Genomic DNA, 13212 nt, shown 5'->3' on the forward strand with positions numbered 1-13212 from the left:
AAATCAAGTCAGTTATTTTAGAGGGTGGGTTAGGTGTTGGTGGCCCCTGGCTGATTATTATAATTGAAACACAACAAACACGGTTCAGCGCCATCTGCTGTAAATTACAAGCTATCACAAAGGAATCCGTCTGAATTACCTTATCCGTAAAACAAACCTTTCTTAATTGAGTCGCTGAAAACCGGTTATGGGAACAATTAGGTGCTCCCCTTGATTTAATTCGGAAAGCTATTAAACGTGGTCATAGCGCTCAGAGCAGGGAGTAAAGAATGGTCAGTTAATTGGCTCATAAATCACGCGCCGGACAATTATTTTTTTGTTTTGTGCAGTTAGTACGGATCGCAGCCGGTAGATGGGGTCATTCGCGCTTTTTGTTTACGATTTCCATTTCAAGTGGTGATTTTTAAGCGTTTTGTTTATTATAACCATTGAATTCGGTTTGTTTGGATCACGCTGTTAAAGGACTGCAATCGAGTTTTGTTCGAAATGATAAATAACGCGACGTGTACTGTTTGTTGATTTGTTATAACCAGATAATTTTCGTTGAAAGTTGTCCATCCATACAGAGAAAAACAGACTTTTGCAATGACTCATCCGTTGAATGTAACTTAATAGATTGTTTAAACTAGTAAATCATACTCTGTCTTTAAAGCCGTTTCATTTGAGCTTTAAATTGAAAAACGATTCCCTTTCGATGTCAGTTATAAATAAAATCAGAAAAGCCATAGCTGATGCAAGTGCATACACACCATAACGAGCACTATTGTACTTCAGATGTTAGCCGTAGTATAGATTCTCTGGTTCCATTTAAATGCCTCTAAGACATCCAAGAAAACAAAAAGTATGAGAGGAGAATTGATCTGTAGTTGATTTATGTTGGCAGTTCATTTTGAGCCCTTTCAAGCTCTTTTATTTCAATTCGCGTCATTGAAATCAGTCTTTCATTTTCCTACTCGGATGCATTTGAAATTCAATGAAGCCAAACAATTTACTTATGCTGTAATGAGATCATAAAATTCACTCGCATTCTTTGATCCAATTAATGAACCTATGATTAGGTGATAGGAAGGGAGTGGAGGTTTATAATAATATCTGTAAAAATATCTTTTAGGAGCGAAAAAGAACTGTAAGAGGAAAGATGGCGGTAATTTTCGTCTAGTTACTAAGTTCATTTTCAAGCTAGTAAAACATTTATCTAGTTAACCTTAAACAGTACCTAATATTTTACTTTAACTTCCTATTTAAAATAAGAATTAGCGAGGTATTTTTAAGCGAATAATGAAAAAAATACATAAAAAAGCAAAAATAATCCGCAATGCAAAAATTCAAGAAAAATATGACAGTGCTGTCATCTAACGACAACCTTGACAACTGGATGTCTATTTGATTTCATCGCCATCTAGCGCTAACTAGCGACAACTTTTAGCTCGGTACCAAACTATGACTCGCAACAACATTGTAGCAACGCGCTTGTCTAACGAGTTCCTCTTGTCGTCAACAGGCGGCAGCACGTGGCGGCGCCATGGAGCTCGACGGGGACTGGGGGCGCTCGCGCTCAACACGAGCTCTTTGAGTTGCTGGAGCGTGTACAATGTTCCCGATTGGACGATCAGAGGGCAGTACTGCCGCCGTATTTTTCTCAGGTAAGTGATTTTTGATTTATAATGCGATTTTATTAGGATTTTATTCTAATTTCGACCTTTTTTGTTTATTATAATAGCTTGCTGGCACTTCTGCAATAAATATTTTTTCTTGTGTCAATCAAAATTACAAAGATGATGCATGTTAAACTTCGAAACTGAGGGCCCGTGTAGCACGGTAACGTCGCACTGTGTCGTTATCGGCTTTCATAGACATTGGAATCGAAGTTAATATTTTAAAGTTTTTTTACTTGAAATGACTATCACTTACCATTATTATGCTGATGATCCTGGCGTGATTTGGCACGAAAACTGATGAGTTTTTTTTTTTTTTGCAAAAAATGTAGATATGGAGCTGGAACGAAAAGGCGGAATATCTCGGGAACATTTTTGACAACTTGTTCAAAAGTTGTTGAACAGTTGACATACTACATATTTCAGTCATAGCGGTTTTTTAATTTTTAATTTATTTTTCCGTCCCAGACGTCTTATTTTAAAGATAAAAGACAGTAATATGTATGATTCGCCTTTCCAATACAAGATGGGTTATTTTCAATCAAATTTTTAGTAAGTTAGTTTTATTACCCATATTAAAATAATCAAATATACAGAACCATAACAACTAAAGCCGATTTTCAGCCCACAGTGCGTCGCTCCAAATTTTATCTATGCAAGTACTATACTCAGCAGCACAAAATTTGGCCCACCCTTCGTACAAAATTACCGATTCTGCATACATTTGAGGGTCAGATGTTTTGCCACTCAGTAGGTATGTTTATTGTTGTTGACAAGAAAAAAAATGTGGCTCTTTAAAAACTTTGTAAATTATAATTTTTGACCCTTCCGACTCAAAAGGTTGCAATGCCGACCCCTATATATATACGCATACCTAATATTCCCATCATTAGTGGCCTTAGATAATTAAAGTTATCTAAGTTAGTGGCCATAAGCAAGCATATTTATTTCTTCAGACCTACTTATCTTATCCATCTACCCCCAACATACAAGTGAAAGGAAACTAGAATCTTACGATTCAAACAATTTTAAGGGTCACCAAACACGAAGTTCGTTAACACCCGGGCAAACAAAGCGCAAGACAAGTGAAGGCGAGCGGACGGAGGGTGGCAAGCGGAGCGAAGCGAAGAAATGTCACGGGTGGTGCGCAACCGTACCTGCCCGAAATTCCTTTTTAGGGTTCCGTACTTACCGTTTGCGATGGGACATCATGGGCTAAAAAAAACTCTTAAAACTCATAAATAAGCAACGAAGTGATGTTTCGCTATGATGTTTGTCAAGTTTTGCAGTTGCAAGTGTAGGTCTGTTGTTTTTTTTTAATGATAGGGGACCAATTTCTGGATTACACTCGTATGTGTTGTGACTCGAAAACGCTGCTTAAATAGTGGTCAAAAATTGCGCTGAATTTACATAAATACGGATTGAAATACGGGTAATCTTTAGAACTAGTCAACAACTTTATTTGTACTTTGTGGTTGTAAAAAGGTTAATTAAATTGGGATATTTTTGAATTATTTTCAGCTTCGATTTGTAGATTGTAAGACCAGCATTTCAACGGCTTTTTACGGCTACCGTTTTTCTATCGTATCTGCATTAAAGAAATGGGCCACGAGCGGAAAGTTTTTAATAACCTAACCAACAAAAAGTTGGAAAACCTCCGACTTTGTCACTTCAAAGTTCAATATCTCAAAAACGGCTGAACCGATTTTGATAAAACATGTCTAGTAACCATCGCTAGAAAACAGTTTAGTTAGTTTAGTTTATTTATTCACTCAACATAACAATTACATTATATAAATACATTAAGTCAGATTATATAAGAATGTATGCTGAGATCGTCAAAATTTGTAAAAATAAGCAAATATAAAAAACAATCAATAAAATACAATGTCAAAATAAATTAAATTCGTCCTCATGGGGGAGTTGACAGGAAATCAAATTATTAATTATGTCAATGAAAAGTAAAACTAAAACTATAAATAAATAGTATCTCAAATAGGGATCGTCATAACAAAATAAATTTACTTAAAACATATTTACAAATATTCAATTAATGTCAAGAAAAGATTATTTCCGAAAACTCACTTACAAAATACCGAACATGCTTTCAAATTAAAAAACCGCATTTAAATCGGTCCACCCGTTTAAGAGCTAGGATGCCACGGATATCACACAGACACACATAGCGGTCAAACTTATAACACCCCTTTTTTGCGTCGGGGGTTAAAAAACGATGCAGTGTCGTTGTTTCTCATTTCTTCATCAAGTTGAAACGCTAGTAGAATTACCCAAACTATAAACTACAAATAGACGATGGCAGAATAATACGATAATGGGAGTATTGTGAAGTAAGAAAGAAAGAAAGAAAGAAAGAAAGAAAGAAAGAAAGAAAAGTTTATTTTGGCTCCAAAATGTACCACCTAAAACTAAGACTAGAACTAGCACTAAAACTATGTTACTAGGTGACACGGCAGGATACCAAAAAGGGAGTGGGAAGTGTTATTGCATTATCGACCCTGATTTTAGTATCGAAAGGAAAAGCAAAGATGCTTCGACCTTATTGTCCCACATTATCGTTTAAAACAATTATTAATATTTTAATAATCTTCTTATTACGTGCAGTATCACTAAAAATTTAAGCCGAATTTCATTTTGTCGAAAACTTTTCGTACTTACGTTATTGTTAGGCTAATGACTGCATTGTTTTTTTTTACTTTTACATGCTTTTTTTTTTTTATTTTTTACTATGGTAACTTGCAAGTCTCATTATTCTAGTGATCAGAACAGAAAGTTTTTTTTTTTTTAGTTATAGTTATTCATTTTTTTAGTAGGTATTATTCGTTTGTTATATACTTATATTCTATAGGTATAAATAATTTATGACACCTTCAGAATGAGACTGACTCAATTCGAATTATTCTCATTTCAAAACTAAACCTGTTTTTCCTGTTCCACAAAGATTATTGAAATGAGAAAAATTCGCATTGTATCAGCCTCGTTGTGTAGGTGCGCTATATATTGTGTGTCGTGTATACCTAGTGCCATCCACGAAGACGCGTGATTTTGTCAAATTAGACATTAATGACATTGTAATAAGCACCACGGCACGCGTCATCGTGAATAACTCTACCAATACCACAATAAAAATCTAATTTCTCGTGGAAAAGTTCGTGTAATAAATTTAAATTTGTAATAGGTACATACTTGCTATTTGCCGGAAAAATTGAACGTTTTTAGTGATTCATCATCCCATCATCATGCCAGTCTATATACGTCCCACTGCTGGGCACAGGCCTCCTCTCAGAACAAGAGGGCTTGGGCCATAGTTCCCACGCGGGCCCAGTGCGGATTGGGAACTTCACACGCACCATTGAATTGCTTCGCAGGTTTGTGCAGGTTTCCTCACTATGTTTTCCTTCACCGCAAAGCTCATAGTAAATTTCAAATGTAATTCCGCACATGACTTTCGAAAAACTCAGAGGTGCGAGCCAGGGTTTGAACCCACGACCCTCTGCTTGAGAGGCGATAGGTCAAATCACTAGGCCACCACGGCTTTTAGGGATTCAAATAGTTCAAAACAATATCCACGACGCGATCCTGTGACAGACGCAGGGTACGGTCAACATTTACCCTTGCATTGGTACCCAGTGTATATGCAACCGTAATGAACCGATTATGATAAAACATGTCTAAGAACCATCGCTAAAAAACTTGCTTTCAAATAAAAAAACCGCATTCAAATCGGTCCACCCGTTTAAGAGCTAAGGTGCCACAGACAGACACACAGATACACATAGCGGTCAAACTTATAAAACCCCTCTTTTTGCGTCGGGGGTTAAAAATATACTGTGAAAAATAATTTAAATTATTATTGCAAGGTCATTTCAATTGACTTAGCCTTAACTACTCAAGGCTGATGCAATTTTGCCGCTAACTTTACTTTTATTCAAATTACTTGACCGTTTTGTTTATATTTCGCTCGCAAATTATGTATTAAATTGGAAGGTACTTTATGCGAATATTGTCAATAATTGTAATATTGTTCGCCTTGTATTACAATTATTGCAAAATCGTTATTGTTAAGTATGTTTCTTATGTAGGTATAATTTCGATTTCGAGCAAGCAATAAAAAAGGTATTTAGGGTACCTAATTATATGTATCTACAAACATTATTAAGCTTTTCAGTAGGTTCACGGTGGATACAAGCCGCTTCCAACCGAAGCAAATCAAAAGTTCTACGTCCCACAGTGGACGTCCTATGGCTGATATATGATGATGATGATAACTAAGCTTTTAAATGAGAACACACAATCCTTTTTATCACATACTCGTAGCACCACAAACCAAAGAAGTTGTTCTTTCGGGACGTACTAACAGCATTCACCCAAGGTCAGTATCTTATTTAAACCAAAATAAGCTTGCGTCTTTACGACTACGTCTATCAAGGTTGCGTTCGCTATCGGATCTTTGTGGTCGCATAAAGAGATACGGCCTTCAGAAATGGAGGTTAGGTCAATAAGAGCCCGGTTTACAACTCTAGTAACGATACCGACACACCTATAATAAATACACTACAACTATTGAATTTGAGCCTCATTATCTTTGTCGTAATGTTTAGCCATCGACTATAAAGTCGATGGGTTTAGCGAATATCGGGTATAGATCGTGATTTTCGATTTGCCAACTCTTTTATGGTCGTGTAATGACGCGTTTAATTAAATCGGGTGACCGTTTTGGAGTCCTTAATAGGAATAAGTAATTGAATCACGATTCGTAGATAGAGGACGTACAAAAGATGATACTCCACGGAAATCATTCGTCACTACTTTGAATCTAAAATCAATATGGCAACAAATTGAACCTTGACATAATGTTCATAAAATTCACTAAGAAAAATTATCTATTTGAGTACGAGTTTTTAGTAGGACGATTGTAACGAAATCGTTAATGAGCGCGTCATTCTGGATAAGCATCCAAAGGCCTTATTGTTTACACATTTGGAATTATAATCCTTTTCACTTCTTTCTGACACGTGGAGTAGGATTAAGGCAGAAAGACGGTGAATGCGAATGCGATCGCGAGTGCCCGGACGTTAGACAATACGACTTCTGCTCCTCATATTATCATCGCTGTCGATCGCTTTGACAAACACCTAGAGAAAACACCCTGTAACATGACACATACATAACTTTCGTTTGGTCGTTAAAAACTTCAATCGATGACCAAATTTAGTTTAGCTATTCTACTACTACTTTACAACATCACGAATCAAATTCTTATATATAAACTAAGTAAAAATTCTGGAATTCCACAGTTAAATGTTGTAACGTATTTCTTCTGTTCATAATACCAGCGAACCGTGTAAAAGTTCTGACAAACTCACGATTATTGTAAATTACTACAACAGTTATCGCACGTACAGTGGTCATAAATCGTAATTTTGTCAGTGAATTATTTCTTGGCAGCAATTGCCACTTATCAGATTTAAAAAAGTTGAGCTGACTAGTTTGCGGCCGACGTGTGCCAAATAAAAAATGAATTAAAGTTGGTTAGGAATGTTCGAGTTTTTTTTTGTTGGTTCAAACTTTCGTGATTTAAAAATGTTAGTGCAATGATCACAGATTTGTTTATCTTGAGCCTTAAGTTTTATCAATAGTGAGCAATTTATCTCATAACTATACATATATATCACGGGGCACGTGACACCAATTGACCTAGTACGAAAGTAAGTATATATATACCTTATTAGATATATACCTTAATAGATACCTACCTACATACATACATACTTAAACACATATTAACCGCCCACGATTCGAGACTAAACATTCATGTGTTTCATGCATAATATCTGCTGCTTCGTACCTAGTCAGGTTTTCTAACCACTGGACTACCCGTTCGTCGAATTCATCCATAATTTTAACCTATCTCACACATTTTCCACAAATCGCAAGTTTCATTGTTTCCTTCATTTAAAAGCTCGTGGTAAAATTTCAAATATAATTTCCCACATCAATCAACGAAAGAATCTTAGCTTTAGAAACCATGGCTTTTTTTTTCAACAATCTTTTAGACAAAGCCAATTTAAGTTGATGTATTGACTGACTGACTATAAAATACCCTAACTAATTGAACCTTCACACCTAAACCCTCTGCATCTGAACTGCAGCGCTTTAAACAACCGCCAAATGAGGCGACGAACTTGCATAAATGATGCATCGCTCACGTAATCACCCGCTAGAGATGTGCGATAACCTTGGCCTCGTAAATTTTAAATTTTAATGGCCTTTGTACCGTGTAGTACAGTAGTTTTGAATGTCAGTTATGCATTTAATTTTATTATTAAATGTGCACGTCCTAATTGGCATGTTGTACGTGGAGTTGATGAAACAGGATGATTTTGTGGGGATAAAAACAAAAAAAAAATGTTATTTTAATTTACTAACCCGCCTAGGCTTTGCACGAGTACACCAATATGAGGTAGTGACAAAAATAAGACCAAATAGATTTGGCAATCTGCTATCTCACTCAACCACTTTTTGGACGGAGAATTTTAAAACAGTTTTTTTTGTATATTAGATATTAGATAACTGTAACTGACCAGCGGTGGACCTTTATCTCACCTGATGGTACCTAAGTGTAGATGACGCTGAAGACGTAGGTCTCATTCTGGTATGTTATCTTAAAGTAAAGTGAATCATAAAGGCATTAATTTGAGACTAAATATTATTAAAACAATGTTAGGTGTAGTTTAAATTACACACGTATCAAAATTTTTAACGGCAACAATCTTGCAAGACAGTTCAATAAGCTGCTACTCTTTCTTGCCAGATAAAAATGTTAGCAACAAAGTGAATGACAAGTCACAAAATGCATATTTGAGCCCCGGCGCACAAAGTTCGTGATATTTCATAAGTTTCCGTCAGAAATTCTCTTCCCTTTACGTTTACCGTAATCTGGTCCAGGGATTGTCGGACCCTGGCGGCCTGGACGGCTTATGATTGGTCGAATCCAATCTCTGTCTGAAAGTGTTTTTATTATATTATGAGAGGGAGGCAAACGAGCATGCAGGTCATCTGATGGAAAATAATCACCACCTGCCACCAGCAATTCGAGAAGTGCTACTGGTTTGTTGCCGGCCTTTAATATGTAAGCCTAATTTTTGACACTAACTAATAACTAAGAACATATGGAACCTGTTTTCAGAATTATTTAAATGATTGTTTTTTATTTTTTATAAAGAAAGAAATCTTTTTCGTTTTTGTGAACTGAAGGCTAGATTTTAGCTTATACTCTATGATTATTCACTAAGATTCCCATCCACGTGCAATCCCATTGGTCTTTTCACAAGTTTTATTTAATTTATACAATGCTAAGTAATTTGTATGACTGTTAAGGTGACATTATGATAGTTTAATTTCAGCCACTTTTAGTTATTGAATAGACTTGATTTGTAGTTTGTATATGACAACGCAAGAAGATATAGTACACATTTTTTACGTATAGTTATTCCTATTTAATGAGAAACAGAAATATATTTCGCTAGACATACTGTAAGTAAAGAAAACATCCCCCTTCTCTATTGATTTGACGGCGATCGCTTTTCGTACCTACGTGCTACGTGATCCTGAGTATGCAGAATTGCATCCCGCGCTGCGCCGTGCCCAATCAGTCACGTTTGCCAAGGCGTGCACACTATGTCAGGGGACCAACCCTGGGTTCAGTATATCTTGCCTAGACAGAAAGACGTAGAACCCTAGTTGATCCTGTAAAGTTCCCTTGCCTAATTATGAACTAGTCAGGATTTATTTCAAGACAATTGTGTAAAACCCAATTGGTTAGATTAGTTTTGTAAAGATCCTGAAACATTTGTGAAACGAATCATTTGTAAAAAAATGTTTTGGTTAGACATTAGTGAACCATACGGAACTCTTGCGTTAGCAAGTATTTAGTTAAAATTACCATTAACTATCTCCATTGTGACACGAAAATTAATACATTTTTGTATGGATAATTTTCGTGTCACAATGGAAAAAAATAATAGTTATAATTATAAATATAGGTAGAGTCATTCACGATGACGCGTGCCATGATTCTTATTACAATGCCATTAATGTCTAATTTTGACAAAATCACGCGTCTACATGGATGACACTAGGTATACCAGCTAACGCAGCTTTAACAGGTGTGCAACTTTTTGGTCTTCACCCTTATATTTTTGTTAAGAATGCGAAGGCTTATACTTGGCTAGGTTTCACCTTCGCTTACGAAACGAAAAGATGAAAGGGAAAAGGTCACAAAGTTGTTATCTCATATGAGATTCGATAAGAGTCCCATTTATTAGGTCAAAATACATACGGACCATATTTATTGATTCCGTTAGGACTGCTAATGGCATTGCCGATGTTTCTGTTGGCATGGCCGGACGGAATGAGATTTGTTCTCGTTTTGATTGGATGTTAACCGTCTGAATTATTGATCTGATAATATTTATACTAGATACTAGCTTTTGCCCGCGGCTCCGCCCCCGTGGTATTCGGTTATCGTGCGCTGTTCCCTCGGGAACTGTGCATTTTTCCGGGATTAAAAGTAGCTTATGTCACTCTCGGGCCCATAAACTATCTCTATGCCAAAAATCACGTCGATCCGTCGCTCCGTTACGGCGTGAAAAACGGACAAACACACAAACACACTTTCGCATTTATAATATTAGTATGGATTGACCAGTGGTGTGGAGTGAATGTTTTCGTAAGGCAAGCCAGCAAGAGAAGCGCGAGTTAGATATGTCTTCAGATATAACACCTTGCAGTTAGTATACAGTCGCTAAACTATAACGTACCAGGGTGGATTTATTTCATAATTTTTTGACGACCGGATGGCCAAGTCGTTAGAGAACCTGACTACGAAGCTTGATATCCCGGGTTCGATCCTTGGCCGGGGCAGATATTTATATCATCATGTCAGCCGAAGGACGTCCACTGCTGGACATAGGTCTCCCCCAAGGCTCTCCACTCAGACCGGTCTTGTGCTTTCCGCATCCACCGCGATCCCGCGATATTAACCAAGTCGTCAAGATATTTATATGAATAATACGAATGTTTGTTCTCAGGTCTTGGATGTTTAATATGTATTTAGTATGTATTTATCGATATAAGTATGTTTATCCGTTGCCTAGTACCTATCCATTGGGACTAGGTCAATTGGTGTCAAAGTGTCCCATGATTTTTATTATTATTTAATCCATTTTGATATGATTTCTTTGGCAGATATATGGGATGCCAACATGACATTAGTGGTCACTTCTTCTTAGTCGTATGCTCCAGGTGGAGTGGTTATGTGGTAATGGATCATCTTTTTCGTTGGTTGCGGCTTTTGGTACCTACAGTCACCAGCACCAATATCTGACACAACAAAGTGTGCATAATAAATATCTGATACGACTCCATTTCTAGGGCCGGTAGGACGTGTCAGATATTTTTGCACGCTCCGCTGTGGCAGATATTAATGCAGGTGGCTGGACTTACCCTCATTTGCAACAGACAGCTGGAAGACATTTCATCTTAAAAACTTACAGAAAAGACTTAATCAAAACAAAGAATAATATCTACAAATAAGTAGGAAAGTTTGTGAACATGTTTATTACTCAATAAAGCTGAAATTACTGGCACTTGAGGTATCCCATCTTAGGCCTCTAGGTTGGCAACGCATCTGCAACACCAGGTGTTGCAGATGTTTATGGGCGGTGGTGATCTCTTACCATCAGGAGACCCACTTACCCGTTTGCCATCCAGTCGAATAAAAAAAAACAGCTAGTAATATGAAGTATTAAACTAATTTACGATCCATTCGATAAGAAGAATGCTGTTGCATTCGATTATCTCAATCAAAATTGTTATCTCAGGACAATGACCTGCTTTATCAGTCAAAGTCCCATTTATTATTGTTTACGTTTAAGACATGATTTATAAAACATAATAGCCGGCAAATATTTCAGTACACAAAATAAATGGCTCGCTCGACATTTAGGGAAAGCAGAGGTGTAATAAGTGACCACCAAGAAACAAATAACACGTAATTTTTTCGATATTATGGCTTATGGCACAACACACTACCGTTGGCGTGTACAAGCGATCATGTTTTTTGAGTGGGTCGTCGTGGGACGATATGAAAATTATGTTTATTTTTATATTTCTTATTGGTATTAGAGTTCCAAGAATAATTCTCTTTTTAGCGGTACTTTATTTGAAATGAGTCAAAGGCACTGACTGATTGCCTTGTTCAGCAAACACCCAAGGTTTCTGACAGAATATCAGCACTGCAGGTTACTGAAGTACCTATGTGTTGAGCCAGCGCCAGCCCCCTCTCGACATCGTCGCATGGCTCTGTGCATTTTTTAATATTAGTTAATATTATTGTGAATTTTCTATTGTACTTTGAGCTTTGTATGCTGTTGTGAATAAAGTTTCTATTTATCCATCTATCTTTAACTTGCAATAGAATTTAGCACGCTCAGCACGGTAGGCTAAAAGAGAAGTTAAAACCCCGGCTAGAGCACCCGTAACACTTTTTTTATAAAATCTTAGTACTCCTGCTAAACGTGCTAAGAAAACAAAAAATATGCCAAGAGAGTGCTTTAAACGCAAATTAAACGGTCCATAATTAGGCTTTCATCCGAGAGCTCTGTGGTCCGGAGTATTTTTCACACTGCGTTATTCTAAATCGCGTTAATTAGGTACTTTACAGTACCGCAAAGATAAAGTCATAATTTGAAACGTCAGAAAGCAGATCGCGATAAAACCATCGCCGTCCCTTTGCATTTTGAGAGGTCAGGGAACATTTGCGACCTCCCACACGAGAGCGACTCGTGTTTACCGACAAAAGACCTTTTTTACGTTCCCCCATTGTAATGTGATATTAACATGGACCCCATTATTTTAGTTTGGGCTGGCGTCCCGCTGTTTACATTTTAAACCCAGATGACACGGTATTGCAATTTGCGGATGCATTTTGTTTGAGGTCGCTCAACTGCGGTGCAGTTTGATAATTAGTACACGTCATTTGGGTCGTATAAATTAAGACTTTCACGTTAAAATTTTTCACGTACGTTTATTGTAAGCGCATTAAAATGTGCACTTTAAATGAATTTTGTGTAAAATAGAACAATCATTTACTATATGAGGCTCGAATAAACAACTCGGATTGGTTGGTTTTAAAATATTATTTCTATGTTTATTCAACTCAAAAAAAAACACTATCTAATTTTAAAATATGATGCGTGAAAAACATATCGTGTTACTATCTTTATATGTTATTTATTATTTATTTAATTGAGGGTTGAATTACCTATCTATAGGTTTTATTGTCAGTGCATTATCGCATTAGGCATTGCATGCATATTTACATGTGTTGGTGAAATAAATAAATTTCTTATTTTTAACCACGCCATCTCCAAAATTTATATCCACAAGAGGCTTCTTCATATAATATTAATTACCTCTACTATGCACCTCCTTCCGTAACCCAAACCGCATCCTTCCTCAAGCGTATTCCAACATC

General features: G+C 36.6%; 1 protein-coding gene and 1 pseudogene across 6 annotated transcripts in view; both read left to right on the plus strand.

Annotated features, from left to right (window-relative positions):
• Positions 1–13212, plus strand: part of RapGAP1 (Rap GTPase activating protein 1) — a 365817-nt gene that overhangs the window by 194046 nt on the left and 158559 nt on the right. The gene's annotated exons all lie outside the window — the stretch shown is intronic.
• The window catches only part of LOC141441133 (dynein beta chain, ciliary-like), a 35324-nt pseudogene continuing 23552 nt past the window's right edge, over positions 1441–13212 (plus strand).

This window comes from Choristoneura fumiferana, chromosome 23, assembly GCF_025370935.1.
Source record: "Choristoneura fumiferana chromosome 23, NRCan_CFum_1, whole genome shotgun sequence".
Lineage (NCBI taxonomy): Eukaryota > Metazoa > Arthropoda > Insecta > Lepidoptera > Tortricidae > Choristoneura > Choristoneura fumiferana.